The 24333-nt window shown below is 41.8% G+C and overlaps 1 pseudogene; it reads right to left on the bottom strand.

Annotated features, from left to right (window-relative positions):
- Positions 1–284: 284 nt before the first annotated feature.
- The window catches only part of LOC137241696 (tRNA-dihydrouridine(20a/20b) synthase [NAD(P)+]-like), a 33605-nt pseudogene continuing 9556 nt past the window's right edge, over positions 285–24333 (bottom strand).

Here is a 24333-nt window from a genome sequence, read left to right as displayed (position 1 = left end):
CTGCTACAACAACAACAACAACCTCATTGAACCTTCTACTCCTTAAGTGCCAATAATATAGGTCATAATTTTTAATGGTATTTTTCAGATTAGGAGAAGAAACGTTTTTAACACAATAGACACCATCAGCTAAACCAAACATAATGGTGACTCTTTAAATTTAAGACAGGTTCTGTAAAAAACTTCATTTTACTCGATATTTCTTATTGACATAAGTTTAGCACCTCTTTTATACAAATTTTTATTATATAATTATCAGTCTAGTAGTGTGAAAAAGCTGCCTTCTAATTCAAAATCAATTTCGTCGTTAGGTGAAGACACCTTATCTTTGAATTCATTGAAAAATTTACCATCCGAATTCTCATTCCAAGTGAGCACATCTGGTGATTTATTTGAGGATGTATACACTTAGTATATTCTAAGGGACTACAATACGATTCTGTGTGGGGCTTTAACCCTTTCACCCCTGAGTTTTTTTTCGAAATCAGGCGGTGTTTTCATCATTACGACAGCTAATCCTGTAATATGACTAAAATATAAGATGTTTGGCATACCTGAATCCTTACCGTTATCCTGGGATATATAATCCCAATAACATTTATTAACATTTATAGGTGGGACGAATAAGTCCCAATAATACCAAAAGGGCCAAAAATTTGTACACATCTAAAGGTATAAACAAATATTGGGATATTATTATCCCACACAAATGCATTATTGGGATTATATGTCCCAATGCAGTCATAAATATAAAAAACTTACTTTGTTCATTATAATTTCTTTCCAATTTCAAAGGATTAATATTTATTCACACCTAAATTTTAAAGCAAGCGGTATATTACGAATAAAAACGGTACCAGATAGACGTTTCACACTGAAATACAACGCGTTACTGATGAAATTTCGCGACATGTCTGTGCAAAATATTGCGTAACGGGAAATTTGATGTAAATAATGACGAAACGCGGTTACTGATCATCAAAGAAGGCTTCAAGGTTTTATTGGGCACATTTCAATGCGTAATTGGATAAAAACTAAAAGTTATACACATATTTGAAGTTTGCTGGGACGTATTGTCCCAGTAGGGGCAAAAGGGTTAAGCCATAACGTTCCTCACAAAATTCAAATATTTGTTGCTTGCTCCTAAAATTGTTGAACTCCAAGCTCAGCTTCCTTTTCATATGACTGCTCCACATAAATGTAAAATGGTGATGAAAACATTGAATATGTATGTGATCATCAGCACGTGTGGCAATATCCAACCATTGCTGCACGCATTCCATCGATGTTTCGGCTTCCCCGCAGAGTTCTTTAATAATTGTAGGATTTGAAAATAAACCTCGTGCTTCTATTACACCATCAGCCTGTGTTTTTATTTTTTTTATTTATTTATTTATTATTTAATTTATTTATACATTGCCATTAACAATAAGTGGTTTTTGGATGGACTTCTTTACTTGCGACCAGTGGCGGATCCGGGTGGTGAGGGGGCGATCGGGGTATTTGTATTTATTTTTCAGACTGTATTTAATTAATTAATTAATTCTCTTTCCAAAAATCACATTTGCATAAGGTGCCTACACGACATGGATAAATGCGAGACAATTAAAAATGTCCCTCATAGAAAACATTAGGCACCAATTTTTTAAATTTCCAGCGAGTTATTGGTGGCTCTTATTATATTTATCCGCTTTGGTTTAGCTATATATTCATTTCCAATTTCCATTTGTTTGTTTGTGGGTAAAATCAGTAGAGAAATTGTACCATTCTGGTATTTGAAGAAAGAATTGCGTACTTTTTGTTAAGGATTCGCATCTTTAATGGAGCAGTAAGGAAGGCAGTCGGCATGATCTAGTGGTGCTCTGTGGCCAGTCATATCGGCTGGACGGGGAACTTGCCAACCTTACCGTCCTGCGCCATAAACAGAAAAAATTCCTATCATTCCTTTGAAATGGTCAAACAGCGCAGAACTAATTCAAAACCCTGGAAATTCAAAATAAAACGACATCCGGTCGAACCGGATGCCACGGACAGACCGTTAAAACATTCAACTTCAAAAAAAAAAAAATTTAACCGAACCGGACATGACCGGTTACCAAACGCTGAAAATCAAAAAAGGGGAGAAAAAGGAAAAGGCCCAATATGTATAGGGGCGCCGCGGGTGTTGTTGCGACGCCCGGTGCTTTATCTCACCATGGCCACCGACGCACCTAATTTTCGGTGGCCCTTACCTGGAAACCCTATGCCTTCTAAATGAAACAGAACATCAGCATTCCCGTTTCACTTTACAAGTTTATTTAAGATTCATTATATTTGGGAAAAAAACTTAGACAATATATATACTTGATAAGTATTATGTAAATTCCTGAAGATTTATACTACCGAATGGTCAATCTTATAAAATCAACGTCAAAAAGAACTGCCCCATCCTTGATAGTTGATTTGATTCTATATCTTCTTCACGTCTCATTAGTGAATAAAATGGCTTAATCAGAAAAAAAGGTGTAACCTGAGAAAATTGATTAGTCTGCTCTGATGTTGACTTTGTAAGACAAACGTTCTGATATAATCGTCGATGATTGCCACAACTATGTGTAGACATGGCAATAAATACAATACAACTAAGCCTATACTAAGGCTTATTCAAAAATATGATAAAAGACCCCTAAGGCACAAGGAAATTTTTAAATTTTATGTATTACCCAATATGTAGTACGTAGTAAGATATATTTGTTATTTTCTAATTTTACCCAATAGATACTACCTTAGCTTATTTTATTTTACTTGACTCTATTGTAATTTATGGTTTTCTGAAGATTTAGCTAATTTTACTGCAAGTGCCTTTATTTTATTTAGCTTAATTCAGTGTAGCGTAGTTCTATTTAATTCAAATTTATTTTATTTCAGGTAATTTACTTGGATTGGTTTAATTGTATGCCCTTGCACCACAAAAGTTCACTAAAAAAATTAATCGGTTGTACTTGTTACCTTAGTTTATACCTTTATGAGGCATAAGGTAAAAAAAAAAATAATAATGTATTAATATTGGTCTTATCGTATACAATATTACTACTGACGATTTATTGCTTACTCAGTCACCTGCTTTATTACTACATTTACCCCTATGCTGGGAGAAAATAACGCTCATTCTAAGAGATTCAATGCTTTAGACTTAGAAGCAAAACAAAGATCTTTGTCCCACTGTTCAGAGTTACGCTTTTGGCAATACCTGAGGTAAGTTTTGGCGAATCTTACAGCTAAACCGGAAGCACTTGTCTGGGCAGCTAAAATGTAAAGGCATATTCTTAAATTTCATAAATGGTAATAATGGAGGAGATTCATAAAAGATCACCTATCGCAACAAAATTAACTTGAAGCAGCATAAAGTGCAGTAATTATAACTAACCGCTCCCTGCTTATGTGATGTCGTTCGGCTTTAACAAAATTGTCTTTCAACATGTATTAAATTGTCGATACGGTCTTGAAATCTGCTAATCCCTACCAGTTTTACAGCACAATCAATGAACTCAGCGGAATAGAGTTCGTGCTAAGGGCTTTGAATTTCTAAATCTATCGAAAACGAGCTTTATCCTGTCAGGCTTGGAAAATTGTATACTCCTCTTACATCACATAAGCTGAATACCAAAAAAAATTGTTCGTCGTTTTACTGTGTTGCGGTCTGCTGCAAGTGTTGAGGGAAATATAAATGTAATCTTTTATGCATCGCTATTTAAAATATGGGTTTTTTATAAAGAATGCCGTATACAATTACTTATTCGATTATAAATAAAAACTAATAAATCTTTGTCCGTATTACGGAACGAACTCACCATGTTTCGAACGTCGTTGTTGTTGTAGCTGGTGTTGCAGCAGGCCTATGTTCGGGGCCCTGCTGTTGTTGTTTTTAAAGTAGGTGATGTTGCAGCAGGCATATGGTTGGCGGCCCTGCTGGTGTTGTTGTAAAAGCTGGCGTTGCATCAGGCCTATGTTCGGCGGCCCTGCTGGTGTTGTTGTAAACGTAGGTGTTGCAGCAAGCTTATGTTTGGCGGCCCTGCTGGTGTTGTTGTAAAAGCTGGCGTTGCAGCAGGCCTATGTTTGGCGGCCCTGCTGGTGTTGTTGTAAAAGGTGGTGTTGCAGCAGGCCTATGTTCGGCGGCCATGCTGTTGGTGGTAAGTCCGGCGGTTGTCGTGCGTCTGGGTGGGCGTTGCCGGTGGTTGCGCGCGGTGTTGCACGCAGTAATGGTGCCAGCGCGCGGTTTCGTTGGCGCTATTGGTGGTGGTTGGGCGTCGAAGCGGTTGTTATGGGAACTGCGATGGTGGTTGGCGCAGTTGGTGGTGGTTGCGCTAAGCACACTTAAAGAGCATGCTTGATGATGCGCGGTTCCTAAAAATTTTTTTTTGCGCCGTCGTCCAGTTTTGTATCTACTGCCGAAATGAATGAGTGCTCGTTGTTAGTTTAAAACTCTCTGTAGTATTGTTATGGCCGACAATTAGTTTGTAAGCAACTATGGCTTTATTGCAGACCAAGAGAAAAAACGTGCAACTTTCTCATATACACAGTCGCCCCCTTTCATGAGCGGAGAAAAATAAATGCTTATGTAAAGTCTAGCAGACACATTTAAGATTTTAGCACGATTCCTTTGTTTTTCAATGAAAACTTGCACCCTTCACCAAACTGCTGTGATTTAGTTTTCTATCAACGCATTAGCCGCATCTCCTTACAGAAGTGAATTGCGGTTATTTTTCCACACATTTCTAACGCCAATATGCGAAAACTGTGCCGCTTTTGTCGCACTATCTTATTTTATATCGCTTTCTTTATTTATTGAATTCTTTTCAGCTAACGAAGTTTTGCAAAGCGCCGCGCCAAATTTACGCCACCGAACTACACGCAAAGTTTCTAATAAGTGCCAATTACTTCAACGAAACTACGAATTGCTTGCTACGCCGAGTTTTTCCACCATCTCTCTTGCAAAATTTTTCCACACACGTGATGATATCGTCGAAGATTTTTTCTTCTTCCATTCAACGATGGAAAAACGCAGTTATCTAACTGTGGCGGCGATTATCGATTGGTTTGTTGTTATGGTTAGCTCATCCCTACAGCCTTATACATGTCGCGTTCCGGCTGTCAAACCTTTGTGTTGACGTTAGGTGGAACGAAGAGAAAGCGTAAAACTTTGCAACTTTTGTATGTTGTGGGAACGTCGTGCGCTAATTTAGGTAAAATTTTACCACAACGACAGTGCATAATTGCCCATGCATCGGATGCATTTTGCGTTCGCTATCTCCTTTTGACAATCTCTATGCCAGTACAATGAAATGAATAAAATCAGCTGATGAGATGAGCCACCTACACAATTAAGCCAGGTGTTATTGAAAATTCGGCAATGTCATGGGAATTTTTGGCGCTGCCACCCGCACGAGACTAACAAGATTTTGTTTTAACCACCCCAGGCAGACATAAGTGAGGGTGAATCCTAACCTTTTTCCTATCATCAGCCAACTGGTACGTTCCAAGGGTGACTCTCCCAAGTGGACCATAACAAACCTGCTTTGCTTTGAAGACCTGAAGATAAAGCGAACAGGAAACCCGTTCATCTGTGGGAAGCGACTACCAGGAACCTTCGATGCCAGCAACGTGGGGCACGACTAACCCCAAAAGTTCTACCGCGAAGCCAGCCGGGCAACAAGGTCCATAAAAAAAAAGTTAAGTCAATTTTTTAATTAATTTTGTTTCTTAGTTTAAATGGCTTTGCGGCAATTAGACATTTGTTATGGAGAACTCGTCAAAACTCCGTATGGTTCTAGTGGTTATCGCCCCACAGAAAGGCAAAAAAAAACATATGTGTGTAGACATTTTGGTAAAAGAGAACTCGTCCAAACTCCGTATGGATCTAGTGGTTATCGCCCCCACAGAAAGGCAAAAAAAAACATATATGTGTAGACATTTTGATAAAGAGAATTAGTCCAAACTCCGTAAGGCTAGTCCAATACAAGCGTGGACTGCCATGCTGTTCACGGTTCCCGGTGAGTACGCGTGTGAACAACCTATGATATATATATGTAGTTTTTCAGCTTTACTGATCTATTAGGGTCAGGTGCAAATAAAATGCGATTTATTCCACGATTTAGCCCAACGTTTCGATAATTATCCTTATCTTCTTCAGGGGCGGTCTATATTTGATAAAGAAAAGAACAACACGGCGTTATCACAACACGCGGTAAACAACAAACGCACAGTAGATTTCACAACAACAAAAATAATAGACAAAGAGACGAGAGAAAGAACAAGGTACACACTCGAGAGCCTAAGAATAATGCAAAACAGAGAAAAGGCAATGAACAAGAATGAAGATACACAAGACATAGCCGCGACTTACTTATTATGCCTATGACAGATAATTAGTTTTAGTTTGACAAGTTTACCATATAGTGATGGTAGCATTAAAAAATTTGTTTGTAAAGTAATAATAAAATCGTTTTTTAAATACCAATGTGAGTGAATATAAATAATTGTTTGTGAAGGAATATTTCATATAAAATTGAAATTTATAATTGTGCAATACTTTGTTTGAAACTATGTAATTTGGATCGTGTAATTTTATTTCTAATGTTGTTTTTGTCTTTTGTATTTTGTTATAAACAAATATAGACCGCCCCTGAAGAAGATAAGGATAATTATCGAAACGTTGGGCTAAATGGTAGGTAGGTAGGTTGAACTGGCCGGTCCATGAGGACCTCACATAGACTGATTGAGTCCGTAGTGTTACCAGAAGTTTGTTTTAACGACCAAACTGAAAAACCCTATCAAAAACCAGGACCTATGTTATAAAATAACTCCGTCCTCTTGGCAAATACTAGAAGCTTCCTAGGACTTAAGCCACTTGCTGCTTCTAGATCTGACAGCTGTATCACTCCTAATAGCTGGAGTCTTAGCCTGGCAAGTGCAGGGCACGAGCACAGAACGTGCTTGATCGTTTCCTCCTCCAACCCGCACTTCCTACACCTGCTATCACTGACCAAGCCTAATTTAAAGGCATGTGACGCCAGAAGGCAGTGTCCAGTCAGAATACCCGTCATGAGTCTACAGTCCTCTCTTTTTAATGATAGAAGCAACTGTGTTAGTCTAAGGTTGTAAGACCTACACATAATCTTCGACACTTTACAGCCCCGCGCTTGAACCCACGCCTTTTCTGCTTGGTCGATCATGTGCACCTCTCGCCTTCGCTTAATCTCGCCCAATCTAATTGGGACGTCTACGGAGCAAGCTTCAAGGGATGCGCCCTTTTTAGCTAATTCGTCCGCTTTTTCATTCCCATCTATTCCCATATGCCCTGGGACCCAATATAGATGTATGCTTCTCCCTGTCTCGATTCTCTCCAGAGACTGCTTACACTCTAACACGCATTTAGATGCTGTGCTATGCGAGATTATTGCCTTAATTGCTGCTTGACTGTCAATATAAAAGTTAACACAGTTGCAGCTTAAGTTGTTCTCTTCCAGGGTTTCTACTGCTTTGGTTACGGCTAATATTTCCGCTTGGAAAACGCTACAGTAATCCGGCAGCCTGTAGGATCTGCTTAATTCTCGATCAGCGCAGTATACCGCAGACCCTACTCCTTCCACTTCCTAAATGGTGGAATAAATCGCATTTTATTTGCACTTGACCCTAATAGATCAGTAAAGCTGAAAAACTACATATAAATTAATAAAACTGATCGGAAATTACCATTAAACCTATAATATCATTGCTCGGGGAGATTACTGGGCGAGATGTCCCCGACCGCCAAAACGCCCAGACAGGGTAAAAAAAAAAAAAATTTAATTTGTAGGTTTAAAAAAATCAATTTATAAATTGGGAAAAAAAGTTGCAATCACTCCCGGAAGAAGTGTTTCTGGTGGGCATTCGCCCGAACGATTGGTCATGCGACTTTATATTAAGGAAAACAAAATTTGTAAATTGTTAGCTTAAGTAATGGTGTGAAAAAAAAACTTCTATCTAAAGCAAAACGCAACGCAATTAGGGGCTACAAAAAAAGTCAAAATTCACCCCGCCCTTCACCCTATATTATAGACGATGACTGGTAAAAAAAGTATATATATAAAAGAAATGTGCGAGGGAATAAAAAAAAATTCGCGAGAATAAATACTAAAATTACTGGTTCGATAATCGTATCACAAAAAAAAAAGATTCGAAAACTGGAAAAAAGCGATTAGGCAAATATATACTACAGGTGGTGAAGGGAATGCTGACATCCCATCATTAGAAGGAACATGGTATCTGAAAAAAAATTTTGTTACATAAAAAAGGGTTCGCGAGACTGGTTGGGGCCACTAGGGTCAGCCCCAGACACACACAGGTTGGTCCCAACACACCCAGCCGCAACGCAGAGGCGGTCTCCAGGGACGCGCTAGTGGGGCTGGCTGGGGGTGTTGGGGCCTCCCGTCATTCGCCCTGGACACTCCTCCTGCCTCCACCGCTATGGGTGGAGCGTCTTCAATACCCGCTCCCCAGACTGGTGGGACAGGAAAGGGTGCCGCCTTGAATCCCAGCTCAACCCGTCACAATCCATGTGGTATTCTGTGGTACCACCTGAGACGTGGGCTGAGATGGGATCCTACTATTCACACACACACTGACACCAGACAATACAAATTCGGCAGATAAAAGAAGTTATAAAAATTTAATGTTTCAAAAAAAATAAAAACCCCTATTAGCGGACTTATATGTACAAAAGCCGACTAACGGATAATATCCGGTAACAAAACCCCAATTACAAAAAAACAATTAAGTGCGTGCAGCACTGCCTCATCGGGTGAATACAAAAATTCGGAGGTCTGACGTTAAGTCCCGTGGCTCCTTCGGCCACTGCCCCCGATGACCACTCCGGACAACTTGATCCGTCAACCATCCCACCGCAACGCAGGTGGCTTCTCCTGCGCCTGCTCACCTCGGACTGGTGGGATGGTCAACTTCACAAGTTGACCCGGAATGACCCTCGCGACCAGCGCTTCAGGTGTCACGTTGGGCGCCATCTGTTATGGATTCGCATATTTAATGGAGCAGTAAGGAAGGCAGTCGGCATGATCTAGTGGTGCTCTTTGGCTAGTCATGTCGGCTGGGCGGGATTCTTGCCAACCTTACCGTCCTGCGCCATGGTCAAACAGCGCAGAACTAATTCAAAACGCTGGAAATGCAAAATAAAACGACATCCGGTTGAACCGGATGCCACGGACAGACCGTTAAAACATTCAAATTCAAAATTAAAAAAAAATAAACGCAAAAAAAATTTTACCGAACCGGACATGACCGGTTACCAAACGCTGAAAATCAAAAAAATGCTAAAAAGGGGATAAAAAGGAAAAGGGCCGAATATATATACGGGGCGCCGCGGGTGTTATTGCGACGCCCGGTGCTTTATCCCACCCTCAAATCCTTGGCCACCGACGCACCTAATTTTCGGTGGCCCCTTACCTGGCAACCCTATGCCTATGAATGGTCAATCTTATAAAATCAACGTCAAAAAGAACTGCCTCATCCTTGATAGTTGATTTGGTTCTATATCTTCTTCACGTCTCATTAGTGAATAAAAAAGCTTAATCAGAAAAAAAGGACAAAAAGATGTAACCTGAGAAAATTGATTAATCTGTTCTGATGTTGACTTTGTAAGACAAACGTTCTGGTATAATCGTAGTTGATTGCCCCAACTATGTGTAGGCATGGCAATAAATACAATACAACTAAGCCCATACTAAGGCTTATTCAAAAATATAATAAAGGAACCCTAAGGCAAAAGAAAATTTTTCAATTTTATGTATTACCCAATATGCAGTACGTAGTAAGATATATTTGTTATTTTCTAATTTTACCCAATAGATACTACCTTAGCTTATTTTATTTTACTTGACTTTATTGTAATATATGGTTTTCTAAAGATTTAGCTAATTTTACTGCAAGTTCCTTTATTTTATTTGGCTTAATTCAGTGTAGCGTAGTTCTATTTAATTCAAATTTATTTCATTTCAGGCAATTTATTTGGATTGGTTTAATTGTATGCCCTTGCACCACAAAAGTTCACTAAAACAAATTAATCGGTTGTACTTGTAACCTTTGGTTATACCTTTATGAGGCATAAGATAAAAAAAAATAATAAATTATTAATATTGGTCTAATCGTATACAACATTACTACTGACGATTTATTGCTTACTCAGTCACCTGCTTTATTACTACATTTACCCCTATGCTGGGAGAAAAAAACCGTTCATTCTAAGAGATTCAATGCTTTAGACTCAGAAGCAAAACAAAGATATTTGTCCCACTATTCAGAGTTACGCGTTTGACAATACCTGAGGTAAGTTTTGGCGAATCTTACAGCTAAACCGGAAGCACTTGTCTGCTAAAATGTAACGGCATATTCTTAAATTTCATAAATGGTAATAATGGAGATTCATAAAAGATCACCTATCGGAACAAAATTAACTTGAAGCAGCATAAAGTGCAGTAATTATAACTGCGGAAGATTAAATGCTGTTTAATGTCATTATCAATGCTGTGTATTTGCCTTAAAATGTTATACCACCTTGTGCTATGCCATCTCTATGATAATTTGTAATCGATGTTTGTAAAAATAAATCGTTGATACCCTGGGGTTTTTTGCCATCGCTTTGTTCAAGTTGATATAAATACGTGCAACGGCAAAAAAGTCACGTTAGGTCACGCGAACAAATCGACACGTAAAAAACACCAGGAAATAAACTTGCTAAGTCTAAAAGCCTGTTCATCCTGTGTGTCGATAGCGTGATACGCTTTATTTCCTGTTTTTACAAGTTTTTGCGGTTTGCAATCGTTTTTCGTGTTTACGAGTTTTCACGGTTTGCAAACATTACATTTTCAAGTACCATTCGCCGGCAATAGCGTGCCATTAAATTTGCTATTTGAGGTTATGGTGAAATGCCTGCCACTACTTTACATACATAGTGGCAGTATTAAATTTCAACAAGCGTCTGCAAAATATGATACCATGATCGCCTCCACGCCGGAGTAAACGTAATCAAGCAAATAATTCTGTGCCCACCACTTTTCCATCATCCAACTTAGCGAAGATCACCGCCAAGTCCGCTAAAGCCACATCGAGTGCTCCATCATTGAGTGTGTCGTCAAAAAGCGAAACAGCAAAGGCCGACAAAGGTACACCAATAGCTAGAACTCTGTCGTTAGAAGCAATGCCGCTTGTTCACAAGGGTCTAGTGTTTCGCCGTCCACTGGCCAGCCAGCTATCAGTCAGGCCACCAGCCTCATACAGCTAACTACTGCGCCACCATGTAGTCAAGCCCCAGCTATTATGTCATTTTCGCCGTTGCAAGAAATCAGTACTCCACCAATTACTGCCAAAACTATTGGTAATTTACTGACAACTGCTTCATCATCTGGTGTGCCATTCAACATTCAAATGACCAGAACCGCATCTTCTAGCGCTCCTCCATCTGTCATCACGCCACTCGCCACTGGAACGACAACTTCCTCATCGTCTAGCGCTCCGCCGTTTGGTGACCTACTGCACAGTACGCCAGCATCATATGCTTTACCATCGAATACTACATCAGCCAACGTTCAGCAGTACACAACCATGCCAATGAATGTTCCACCAGCCACTAACCTACAAGTGAATACATTCAACCGAACCCACCAGGTAAGCGAGTTTATATCAAACCCTTTACATGCTAATTTAATTTCTAGCAGCGCCGCCTCAGTCGGGCTCACCTCTGCTAACGTCGACCTCGCCAGCTTAGAACATGGCATTTCCAATGCTACAGCAACAACTTCAACCAACTATTCAGTTTCGTCACAGTTGAACGTACTTTACCAAATGCAACAACAAATAAGCAAATTGGAGATGCAACTGCATAATGCACATGCCAGAATATGCGAAAACGAACACCAACGTTTCGCATTGGTAACGACACCGTCAAGGCCGCCATTATCATCGATCACCCTACCCACGTATATTTATTACCATGCAAATGGTATCAAGCCAGCCGTACCGCAGCGTCAAGTTAACGCAGTCGGCGATACCGAACGCGCCTGTGTAAATAGTTTTGTCTGCTCAGTCAATGAACATTCTGCCTTAGGTATGCCACATAGTAGTCATGCTGCAAGCATTGATAGACAACCACACATAAATACTTCTGCCAGCCTTCGTAACGTGCAGACCGCAGCCTACGTGCCGCACAGTTATAATGCCCCTACAACCAATATTCAGTTGATTCCCCAAACTAATTTCGAATTTATTTACTATGCCACAACACGGCGCATCAACGCATACATCAACAGTGACGTCGGGAATTAACCCTTCCCCTACGAACGGTGCAGTTTTACCTAGGAAGTTGCTTGACCTACCACAATTCTCGGGGCTGCCAGAATACTGGCCTGTATTCTACGCATCTTATGTTGAGTCTACTTCTGTATATAATTATACTAACTTTGAAAATAATCAGAGATTAAATAAATGCTTGAAAGGTGAGGCGAAAGACACGGTTAAATCTTTGTTAATTCACCCTAGTAATGTAGGCGCGGTAATTGAACAACTACGGTTCAGATACGGCCGTCCAGAACAGTTAGTACGTAGCCAAATCAAAGAAGTGCGCGGCATGCCAAACATTTCTGAGACTGCCATCCACAAGTTAATACCCTTTGCAACAGCCGCTAGAAATCTTACCGTGTTTTTACAATCAATCGGTGAAGAAAAACATTTAGCAAATCCGACATTACTAGAAGAATTGACTAATAAATTGCCCCTTAGCAAACGTTTAGATTGGGCTAGATATTCAGCGGTGATTCAACCATATCCTACAATCGTTAATTTCAGCGAATGGCTTTCTGAAATCGCAAAGTTTGTCCAAATGATCCAGGACCATGATAGTCGTGAACCGAAATGTTGTCCGGTTTTGCATGCAACTAAAGATCAGGTGTCATTTAAATGTTTAATATGTCAGGGTCAACACCGTCATTTCGAGTGTCTTCGCTTTCTGGATGCCGAAGTGTCGGAAAGGTGGAAGACAGTCAAACATCTACGTTTATGTTTTAGTTGCCTATCACCAGGGCACCGCACTACTGCATGCCGCCGTCGTAAAATATGCACCACTGGTGGATGCCAAAAATATCATAATATAATGTTACATGATGGTGCTGCAAGTCGTCAGGTGGACACCATTGATTCGTCCAAGTCGTCAAGCACCAATAACGCTGTCCTTAGTTGCTCTGCGTATGCTTCAAGTAATTTGTTGTTTCGAGTAGTGCCCATCACCCTGTATGGACCAAATAAGAGCGTGAATGTTTATGCACTCCTGGACGAAGGATCGTCAACTACAATGATGGACTTGTCACTAGTGCAATAACTTGTAAATGTCAGGAGCGTCAAGTGGAAATTACATGGTTCGGAGGTAGAGCAGCAAATGAGGAAGCAGCTGTCACCAACGTTTCCATTAGCGGATTAGGTATGAGAAAGCGTCACACTCTTAGGAATGTCCATGGTATCGACAATTTGAGTCTACCAATGCAAACCCTCAGTCAGAGGGACATCTGCGATGCCGTCAGATATCAGGGAAAGATGCCAGTTCAGCCATACGAAAATGTAACCCCCAGAGTTTTAATAGGGTTAGACCACTGCCACTTGGGTCTACCTACCAAACCTGTAATAATCGATAGGGAGGGTCGCAATGAGCCTTTCGCGACCATGACGGAACTAGGTGTCTGCATTATCGGACCATCGAAGAACGTTCCACAAATACAGCCATCTTGCCTACATATAAATACTTCGGATCGTCATATGAACGCAATGATAGAAAATATTTCAATATAGAATCATTTGGGGTGAAAGCCGCGCCCTCAATCGTAAGTGCTGCCGACATACGAGCCAAAGACCTTCTCCGATCAACTACGATCAAAGTCAATGGGCGTTTCCAAACCGAATTGCTCTGAATGAACGACAACGTGGAGCTACCGGAGAGCTACTCCATGGCGTTCAGGCGCTTGGTGGGCATCGAGAGGAAGATCGCGCGTGATGGAGAGTTCGGGAAGGCATATAACCAAATCATTTCCAATTATGTGAAAAAGGGGTATGCGCGCAAACTGCAACTCTGCGAGCTAGTCGAAAGCAGCCCAAGGACATGGTATCTTCCACATTTCGCCGTGGTAAATCCCCATAAGCCGGGCAAACTTAGATTTGTGTTCGACGCAGCAGCTACTTCTCATGGAGTATCGTTAAATTCAAAATTGATGAAAGGGCCCCAAGAGTATCGATCACTAGCCTCCGTTTTATTTCATTTTAGAGAAGGTGCCGTGGCTGTTTGTGCTCATATTCAAGAGATGTTCCACCAGGTGGTCATCGTTCCGGAAGATAGATGCGCGCAAAGGTTTTTGTGGCGCAATGGCAACGATCAGCAGCTGCCAAATGTGTTTGAGATGACAGCGATGACATTTGGTACAGCCTGCTCACCTTGCTCGGCCCATTACGTCAAGGTGATGAACGCAAAATACCATACCATACATGACCCACGAGCCGTCCGAGCCATAACGGATTACCACTATGTGGATGACTACGTCGATAGTTTCTCCACCGCGTCGAGAGCCATAGAGATTTCCAAGCAGGTCTGCGACATTCATTCAGATACGGGTTTTCATTTGCGAAAGTTTAGGTCGAACTCTTTAGAAGTTGCAACGGCGTTAGTTGGTTACCTCAAAAGAAGCTATGGAGTCGGGCAAGGTGTTAGGAATGCTATGGCAGCCATCCAGTGACCACTTCAGGTATCGTCTGGAATTCTATGGAGTCAATCAATCAGTCATGAATGGAACAGTGGTGGCTACAAAGAGAATGCTGCTAAGTATCGTCATGTCCATCTTCGATCCTTTGGGGTTCTTGTGCCACCTCACCATCACAGCCAAGTTGCTGATGCGCGAACTCTGGAAGCGGAATTTAGGCTGGGATGAAGCCATACCTGGGGACGCAGGTGCAATGTGGCACAACTTTAGAATACAAATCTCGAACGTCACGGAGTCCAAAGTTACCCGTCACTATTTCCGACTAGGCGAACCAAAATCACTGCAACTGCACATATTTGTCGACGCCAGCGAAGACGCGTTTGGAGCTGTAGCTTTCTGGAGGTTGCAGAGCACGGATAACACAATCGAGGTTAGCCTCGTGTATGCGAAGACGAGAAGTGCACCACTCAGGACCCTTAGCATACCCAGGTTGGAGATGCAAGCTGCCGTTTTAGGGTCGCGAATGCTGACAACGATAACTGAGGAGCATACAGTGCCAGTCACCCAACGAATTCTATGGAGCGACTCGAAAACTGTACTTAAATGGATAGCCAGTGAACATTGTCGGTAAAAGCCCTTTGTAGCCCACAGAATAGCAGAAATTCTTAACGTAGCCACTCCAACGGATTGGAGATGGGTTCCAACGAAAGATAACGTAGCTGACGATGCTAGTCGAGTGAAGAAAGATGTAAGCATGTACCCATCGTCACGTTGGTTCACGGAGCCGTCGTTCCTCTACCAGTCGGAGGAAACGTGGCCTATCAACGACGCACCTATTGAGAATATCGAAGAAAGCGAAGAGCTTCGCCCGAAATACGTTTTGTTAAGCGCAACAGAAAGCGCATTTGAATTTGCGAGATTTTCACCATTCTTAAAGCTGAAAGGGTTACTGCCTGGGTGCTACGCTTTGTGCGCAATTGCAGATCTCGACAGAATAAGCTGAACGACGAACCTGCATACGGACTGACTGCTACGGAACTCGACGAGGCCGAACGTCTATTGTGTCGCCATGCCCAGCGAGAGGCGTTTTCCGCCGAATTAGGTCAATTAAAGGAAGGGTTGAATGTGACGGTGGTTAGTTCGTTGTACAAACTGTCACCGATTCTAGACTGTGACGAGCTCCTTCGAGTTTGCGGCCGTCTAGATGCAGTCAGTTGGCTTTCTTATGAAGCAAGGCGTCCCATCATTTTACCGCCTAATCATGCATTAACGAAACTTGTAGTCACCCACGAGCACGGGAAAATGATGCACCAGAACACGGAGGCAGCTATCTGCATGATTCGTCAGAAGTATTGGGTGCCTAACTTAAGGAGGATCATTCGTAGAGTAATAGCCAACTGTAACGTTTGTAAATTGAATAGGGCCAGAAAAATTGTGCCAATAATGGGTTTGCTGCCGGAGGATAAAGTGACGCAATACGTGCGGCCGTTCACTTACACGGGATTATATTATTTTGGGCCGGTGAGTGTGACGGTCAGTCGAAGCACAGAGAAGCGATGGGTAGCTTTATTTACATGCTTGACTGTACGTGCTATCCATCTGGAAATTGCTTATGATCTTTCAACTGACGCGTGCATATTGGCCATTAAGAACTTTATGAACCGGAGAGGAGTTCCCAGCAGAATAAGATCGGATAATGGCAAAAATTTCATAGGGATTGCTGGTGAGGTTGAACGTTTCTCAGATGTGTTTGACTGTTGCGCGTTGCAGGGTGAGTTGACATCGAAAGGCGTTGAGTGGGTCCTTAATTGCCCGGAGAATCCCTCTGAGGGCGGCATATGGGAACGCATGGTAAAATGCGTGTAGAAGGTGTTACGACACACAATGAAAGAGGTGAAGCCTAAAGAGCACACATTTTATAGTCTGTTGGTGGAAGCTGAAAACGTGGTAAATTCGCGTCCGCTTACACATTTGCCAGTAGAGCCTGAACAAGAAGAGCCTTTAACACCGAATCATTTTTTACTGGGGTGCGCAAACACAGCGCAAAGATGGAGTGCTGTCCAACCGGATCAAAAGCTTTGCTCACTTCGTAAACAATGGTGCGTTGCTAGACAATTACGGGATAGGTTCTGGAAAAGGTGGGTGGAAAAATATTTGCCGACGCTGGTTCGGCGTGTTAAGTGGTGTGCGCTAACAGAGCCATTGCGAGAGGGTGATCTCGTGTTCATTTGCGATGTAAAGGAACCACGGAAAGAGTGGCGACGAGGTCGCGTGGAGAGAGTTTACCCTCGGAAGGACGGCCAAGTCCGACGAGCTCATGTGTCAACTTCTTCAGGAACAGTTCAACGTCCTGCCTCCAAACTGACTAAGCTTGATGTAGATAGTGGTGAATCGGCTTCGATCCACGGGGTGGGGATGTGGAAGATTAAATGCTGTTTAATGTCATTATCAATGCTGTGTATTTGCCTTAAAATGTTATACCACCTTGTACTATGCCATCTTTATTATAACTTGTAATCGATGTTTGTAAAAATAAATCGGTGATAACCTGGGGTTTTTTGCCATCGCTTTGTTCAAGTTGATATAAATACGTGCAACAGCAAAAAAGTTACGTTAGGTCACGCGAACAAATCGACACGTAAAACACCAGGAAATAAACTTGCTAAGTCTAAAAGCCTGTTCATCCTGTGAGTCGATAGCGTGATAATAACTAACCACTCCCTGCTCATGTGATGTCGTTCGGCTTTAACAAAATTTTCTTTCAACATTTCTTAAATTGTCGATACGGTCTTGAAATCTGCTAATCCCTACCAGTTTTACAGCACAATGAATGAACTCAGCGGAATAGAGTCCATGCTAAGAGCTTTGAATTCTAAATCTATCGAAAACGAGCTTTACCCTGACAGGCTTGGAATCGTATAGTCCTCTTACATCACATAAGCTGGATACCAAAAAAAATTGTTCGTTGTTTTACTGTGTTGCGGTTTGCTGCATGTGTTAAGGAAAATATAAATGTAATCTTTTATGCATCGCTATTTAAAATATGGGTTTTCTATAAAGAATGCCGTATACAATTACTTATTCGATTATAAATAAAAACTAATAAATCTTCACATTCTTAGTTTGTCCGTATTACGGAACGAACTCACCATGTTTCGAACGTCGTTGTTGTTGTAGCTGGTGTTGCAGCAGGCCTATGTTCGGGCCCCCGCTGTTGTTGTTGTTAAAGTAGGTAATGTTGCAGCAGGCCTATGGTTGGCGGCCCTGCTGGTGTTGTTGTAAAAGGTGGTGTTGCAGCAGGCCTATGTTTGGCGGCCCTGCTGGTGTTGTTGTAAAAGTTGGTGTTGCAGCAAGCCTATGTTCGGCGGCCGTGCTGTTGGTGGTAAGTCCGGTGGTTGTTGTGCGTCTAGGTGGGCGCTACCGGTGGTTGCGCGCGGTGTTGCACGCAGTAATGGTGCCAGCTCGCGGTTTAGTTGGCGCTATTGGTGGTGGTTGGGCGTCGAACCGGTTGTTATGGGCACTGCGATGGTGGTTGGCGCAGTTGGTGGTGGTTGCGCTAAACACACTTAAAGAGCGTGCTTGATGATGCGCGGTTCCTAAAAAATTTTTTTTGCCCCGTCGTCCAGTTTTGCATCTGCTGCCAAAATGAATGAGTGCTCGTTGTTAGTTTGAAACTCTCTGTAGTATTGTTATGGCCGACAATTAGTTTGGAGGCAACTGTGGCTTTGTTGCAGACCAAGAGAAAAAACGTGCAATTTTCTCATATACACAGCCGCCCCTTTCATGAGCGATGAAAAATAAATGCTTATGTAAAATGTAGCAGACACATTTAAGATTTTAGCACGATTCCTTTGTTTTTCAATGAAAACTTGCACCCTCCACCAAACTGCTGTGATTTAGTTTTCTATCAACCCATTAGGGGCATCTCCTTACACAAGTGAAGTGCGGTTATTTTTCCACACAGTTCTAGCGCGAATATGCGAAAACTGTGCCGCTTTTGTCGCACTATCTTATTTTATATCGGTTTCTTAATTTATTGAATTCTTTTCAGCTAACGAAGCTTTTGCAAAGCGCCGCGCCCAATTTACGCCAGCGAACTAAACGCAAAATTTCTAATGAGTGCCAATTAATTCAACAAAACTACGAATTACTTGCTAGCCGAGTTTTTTCACCATCTTTCTTGCAAAATTTTTCCACACACGTGATGGTATCGTCGAAAATTTTTTCTTCTTCCATTCAGCGATGGAAAAACGCAGTTATCTAACTGTGGCGGCGATTATCGATTGGTTTGTTGTTATGGTTAGCTCATCCCTACAGCCTTATACATGTCGCGTTCCGGCTGTCAAACCTTTGTGTTGATGTTAGGTGAATGGAACGTAGAGAAAGCGTAAAACTTTGCAACCCTTGTGTGTTGTGGGAACGTCGTGTGCTAATTTAGGTAAAATTTTACCACCACGACAGTGCATAATTGCCCATGCATCGGATATATTTTGCGTTCGCTATCTCCTTTTGACAATCTCTATGCCAGTACAATGAAACGAACAAAATCAGCTGATGAGATGAGCCACCTACACAATTGAGCCAGGTGGTATTGAAAATTCGGCAATGTCATGGGAATTTTTGGCGATGCCACCCGCACGAAACTAACAAAATTTTGTTTTAACCACCCCAGGCACACATGAGTGAGGGTGAATCCTAATCTTTTTCTTATCATCAGCCAACTGGTACGTTCCAAGGGTGACTCTCCCAAGTGGACCATATGATTTATACTATACATAATTCTATATAAAGATAAAAAAATATGTAAAATTAAGACAACCTATAGTTCTTTGGGCAGCTCTTAGTAGTTGGTGGAACCTATCTTGCTCCGGTCCGAAATTTGGTTAATGCCGCAGAAATTATTTGAAAGTCGAGGGCTCATACTTTATGAACAATGTGGAGAGTTGCTTAAATGTGGATATACTTTTAGTATTTTTCAGCTAAGATAACTAATAAAAATAGTCTTGAATTAGCCTAAGTGACACATTTATAATGTTTCGAAACCTGTATAAGAGCTTTCAATACACGACCCGAAAAAGCGGAATAATAAAATATCCTTTCCAACAGGTTGTTTAGGGTTCACAATTAGCGTAAATTTTTCATGAATCATAAACTTTCTCATCAAGATCAGTAAAAAATGAGGCTTTTCCCAAAACAAAGTGAACACTTTTTATTTTCATCTTATAATTATTTAACCAGAATTTAAGCTTAACTTATTGCTTATGCTGGTTCAAGACTCTGGCGGCGCCATGGTGTAGTGGTAGCGTACTCCGCCTACCACACCGAGGGTGCTGGGTTCAAGACTCGCGCAAAGGCAACATCAAAATTTAAGAAAAAAGTTCATTCAATTACAAAAATGGATTTCTAAGCGGGGTCGCCCCTCGACAGTGGTTTTTCAAACACTCCGAAAAGTTTCTGCCAATAAAAACCTTCTCAGTGAAAATTCTTCTGCCTTCCAGGTGCCGTTCGGAGTAGGCATAAAAAATTAAAGCCCCGTCCCGTATATTTGTAGGAAAAGCTAAAACGGGGCAAGATGCAAACTTGAAGAGAACTTCGGCCTAAATATTTTCTGAGACAAATCGCGCCAACTTTATAGTAATGAATTTACTGCAAATCCTCTTATTTGCAACCTTCTGCTAAGTTCGAATCACTAAACTGTTGAATAAATAAATTCACTATTCAATAATGCAAAATGGCCTTTATTAAAGTTCTTCACAACAACATTACTATTGCTCGCCAGATAACGTCTTAAATCAAACTGATTGTCGCGCCTCTACTGTTGCTGCCTTTTATACTCTGTGATTTCTCGTTCACATACTTCTAGGCGCTTCCCGATTTTACATAGTTACTGCTATGAAATTATAACTACAGATGCACGTGTATAGCTTCTCAAATGCGCGTGTATTTGTGAGCGACACTTCCACAATTATAATTGCCTACTTTTGGGAGCATCTCAGATAAGATATCTGCATGTGTTTGAATGTGAGAGCGACACTTGCACAACCATTGCATACTTTCGGGAGTATCTCAGATTTATGCATGTGGTTGTGCGCTGCTTCTCCGCTGCGTGTACGTACATATGTGTAGACACAATGATTGAATTATTGATGTGCTTACAAGTAACTGCTTAGCATCGGCTTAGAGATGATAGTATCCCTTAGTGCTGCTAATATTCGTTACACTGCCCTCCACCTAAGTCTGATCGTCCCGATTAGACAAATCTCTCGATCTAATCTTGCCAGCCTTTCCAAACCTTTTTTTTTTGTTGTTGGTTGTATAACAGCACCAAATCTCCTTCCTGAAACCCTTCCGAATTAATTGCTTTATCGTACCTCGCTTTCATCTTGTCACTCATAATCTTTGCTCGTTGCCTTACCAGATCGTGTATCTCTCTCAGCACTTCTTCCAAGACACCAGTGGATTTCTTGACATTTCTCTCCCCATCGGTATCTATCCCATACTTCAAATCAACTGGCAGTCGAAGGTCATTGCCAAAAATTACCTTTGCGGGAGTTTGGCCGTTGTCTCATGTACTGCCGATCGATAGGCTATCAAGAACAATGATATGTGTGTATCCCAGTCCTTATGGTACTTGTCTACTTCTTTCCTCAAATGCTCTTCCAATGTTCTATTGAAACGTTCCACCATACCATCGGACTAAGGATGCAATGCAGTTGTCCGTGTTTTTCGAATGGCCAACTTCTTGCACATTTCTTGGAACATAGCTGATTCAAAATTCCTGCCTTGGTCAGAATGTAACTACATTGGTACACCATACCTTGCAACCCAATCGTTTGTAACCACTTCTGCTACTGTTTCTGCTTCTTGGTTTGGGATTGGGTATACCTCTGGCCATTTACTGAAATAATCCATAACCACCAGTACGTATTTGTTTCCACGGTTGTTAGTAGGAAATGGACCTGCGACATTCATGGCGATCCTTTCAAATGGTGCACCTGAAATATACTGCTTCGTTTAGCCATGAATTCGTGTTTTGGGCCCTTTCGCTCTGTTGCAAACCTCGCAGTTGGCAATCCACTCGGTGAACGGCTGACGGCAACCAACCCAGTAAAATATCTGGTTAATTTTCTCGAGTGCCTTCGTGATTCCAAGACGACCTATACTTGGACCATTATGCAGGTCGCTGAGCACGTCAGGAATCCTCTTTCTGGGAACAACTATCAGTTTCTTCTTGCATTGACCAACCTCACTCTCCCATACTCGATGAAGGTAACCGGATATCAATTCTAAACTGTTCCACTGTGCCCAATATGACTTCGCAATAGGACTCTCTGCTGACATCTCTTCTCTGTTTGGTCTTTCGTTTCGTTAGAGCCTTTGGTTAACATGTGACAGATCTGTTCCTTGTCCCATTCATCCGTAGACGTTATAGTCATTAGCCGGACATCTATAATGTCTTATTTAGCCTCGGCCTTTGAACAGTGCTTGCTTTCCAAACTACGTGGTCTTCGTGACATTGCATCAGCATTTCCATTTGTACTACCTTTTCGATGCTCAATGGAAAAGTCATAACTTTGTAGTCGCTCGATCAACCGCGCCAATTGTCCTTCCGGATTACGGAACTGCAGAAGCCATTTCAACGCTGCGTGATCTGTCCTGACACGGAATCGCTGGCCGTAGAGGTATTTGTCAAAATGTTTAATACACTCTACCAATGTCAACATCTATTTCCGCGTAACGCAGTAGTTCCTCTCTGGTTTTCCAATCGAACGGCTGTAATATGCAACTACCTTTTCCTGTCCATCGACCAGTTGTGATAAAACGCCTCCTATAGCATATCCACTCGCATCTGTATCTAGAATAAATGTTGCTCCTGGAATCGGATATGCCAACATTGGGGCAGTGAACAAACGCTCCTTCAATGTTTGGAAAGTCACTTCTTGCTCCTTCTTACATTCAAAAGCTTTTCTTGTAAGCTCATGGAGGCTATGGGCTAAGCTGGAAAAATTTGGTACAAATCGGCGGTAATATGTGCAGAGCCCAAGGAAACTTCTCAATTCGTGTAGGTTCTGTGGTCTTGGCCAATCTTTTACAGCCTCTATCTTTTCGTTCTCAGTGCAGATGCCCTCTGTCGTTACCTTGTGACCCAAATAATTTACTTCCTTTTTAAACAGCGCACACTTTTTGGGACTTAACTTCAGACCAGCGCCAGCTATTCTCTGGAAAACTTCCTCCAAGTTCTTAAGATGTTCATCAAATTTCTTGCCCAATACGATGATGTCGTCCAGGTACACCAAACATGTTTTCCAATGTAGTCCTTTCAGTACCTGGTCCATGAGTCTCTCAAAAGTAGCTGGTGCATTACAAAGTCCAAAAGGCATCACTGTAAATTGCCAAAGACCATCACCGACACTGAAGGCTGTTTTCTCTTGATCTTCCTCCTTCACCTCAACTCGCCAGTAGCCGCTTTTCAAGTCCAGTGTGGAAAACCATTTCTTACCAGATAGCGAGTCCAGAGTATCGTCAATTCTTGGCAATGGGTAGCTATCCTTTTTCGTAACGTCACTCAACTTGCGGCAGTCCACGCAAAACCTCATTTTTCCATCCTTCTTCTTTACAAGTACTACCGGTGAGCTCCATGGACTAGCTGATGGCTCGATGACGCCGCTGCTACTCAGTTCTTATATGATTTGACTCACAAATTCCCGCTTCGCCAGTGGAACACTACGTGGAGCTTGACGGATCGGCCTCGCATCTCCAGTGTCAACTTGATGTTTCACAACGTTGGTGCGGCCTAGTTTGGAACCATCCTGGTCAAATATGTTCGCGTACTTTAGGAGCAGTTGTTTTGCCTTACTCTGATAGGCTTCCTCTAGCCCCTGTGTCCAAACCGTGATGTCTTTTCAAAGATCAGTATTACTAGATGAAACGTGTTCCTGGAGCTGTTCACAGTTAATAACTACTTCAGCCTCTTGGAATCTTCCTAAAATAGCTCCTTTGGTCAGTTTGAGTGGTGACTTGAACTCATTGAGTACTCTTACCGGAATACGTCCATCTTGTTTTGTCATAGCCAAGGTTTTTCCTACAAGTATGTTCAGTGCTGATTTGTTTGCTGCTTCGACAACCCACAATTTGTTTGTCCCACAATCTCCATCAAACTTTGCCCAGATGACTGCTTCGGATTTTGGTGGTATTTGCTGACTCTCTTCCACCAGCACTCGTTTGCTGCTGTAGGCTCTCTCATAGCCGAAATTAAGTAGCACATCCATGTTCTTATATTGCATCGTCTTGCTTTGCATATCGATCTTGATGCCTTGGTCGATTAAGAAGTCCACTCCAATTATGATTTCATCAACAATCTCTGCCACTATAAAATTGTGTAGTACCATGACGTTCCCAATTGCTATTTCACATGCTACTTCTCCAATTACCTGGGTGTCCTCTCCTTGTCTGTACGTAACCTTGCTCGAAGCAATGGTCTTATCTTCTTGTTGACTAAATCTGATCGAATCGTGGAATGGGATGCACCTGTATCTACAGTCAATAAACGTTCCTTTCCATCCATATGTCC

This window comes from Eurosta solidaginis, chromosome 2, assembly GCF_040869045.1.
Source record: "Eurosta solidaginis isolate ZX-2024a chromosome 2, ASM4086904v1, whole genome shotgun sequence".
NCBI classification, from domain to species: domain Eukaryota; kingdom Metazoa; phylum Arthropoda; class Insecta; order Diptera; family Tephritidae; genus Eurosta; species Eurosta solidaginis.
This window is presented reverse-complemented; position numbering and strand designations above follow the sequence as displayed.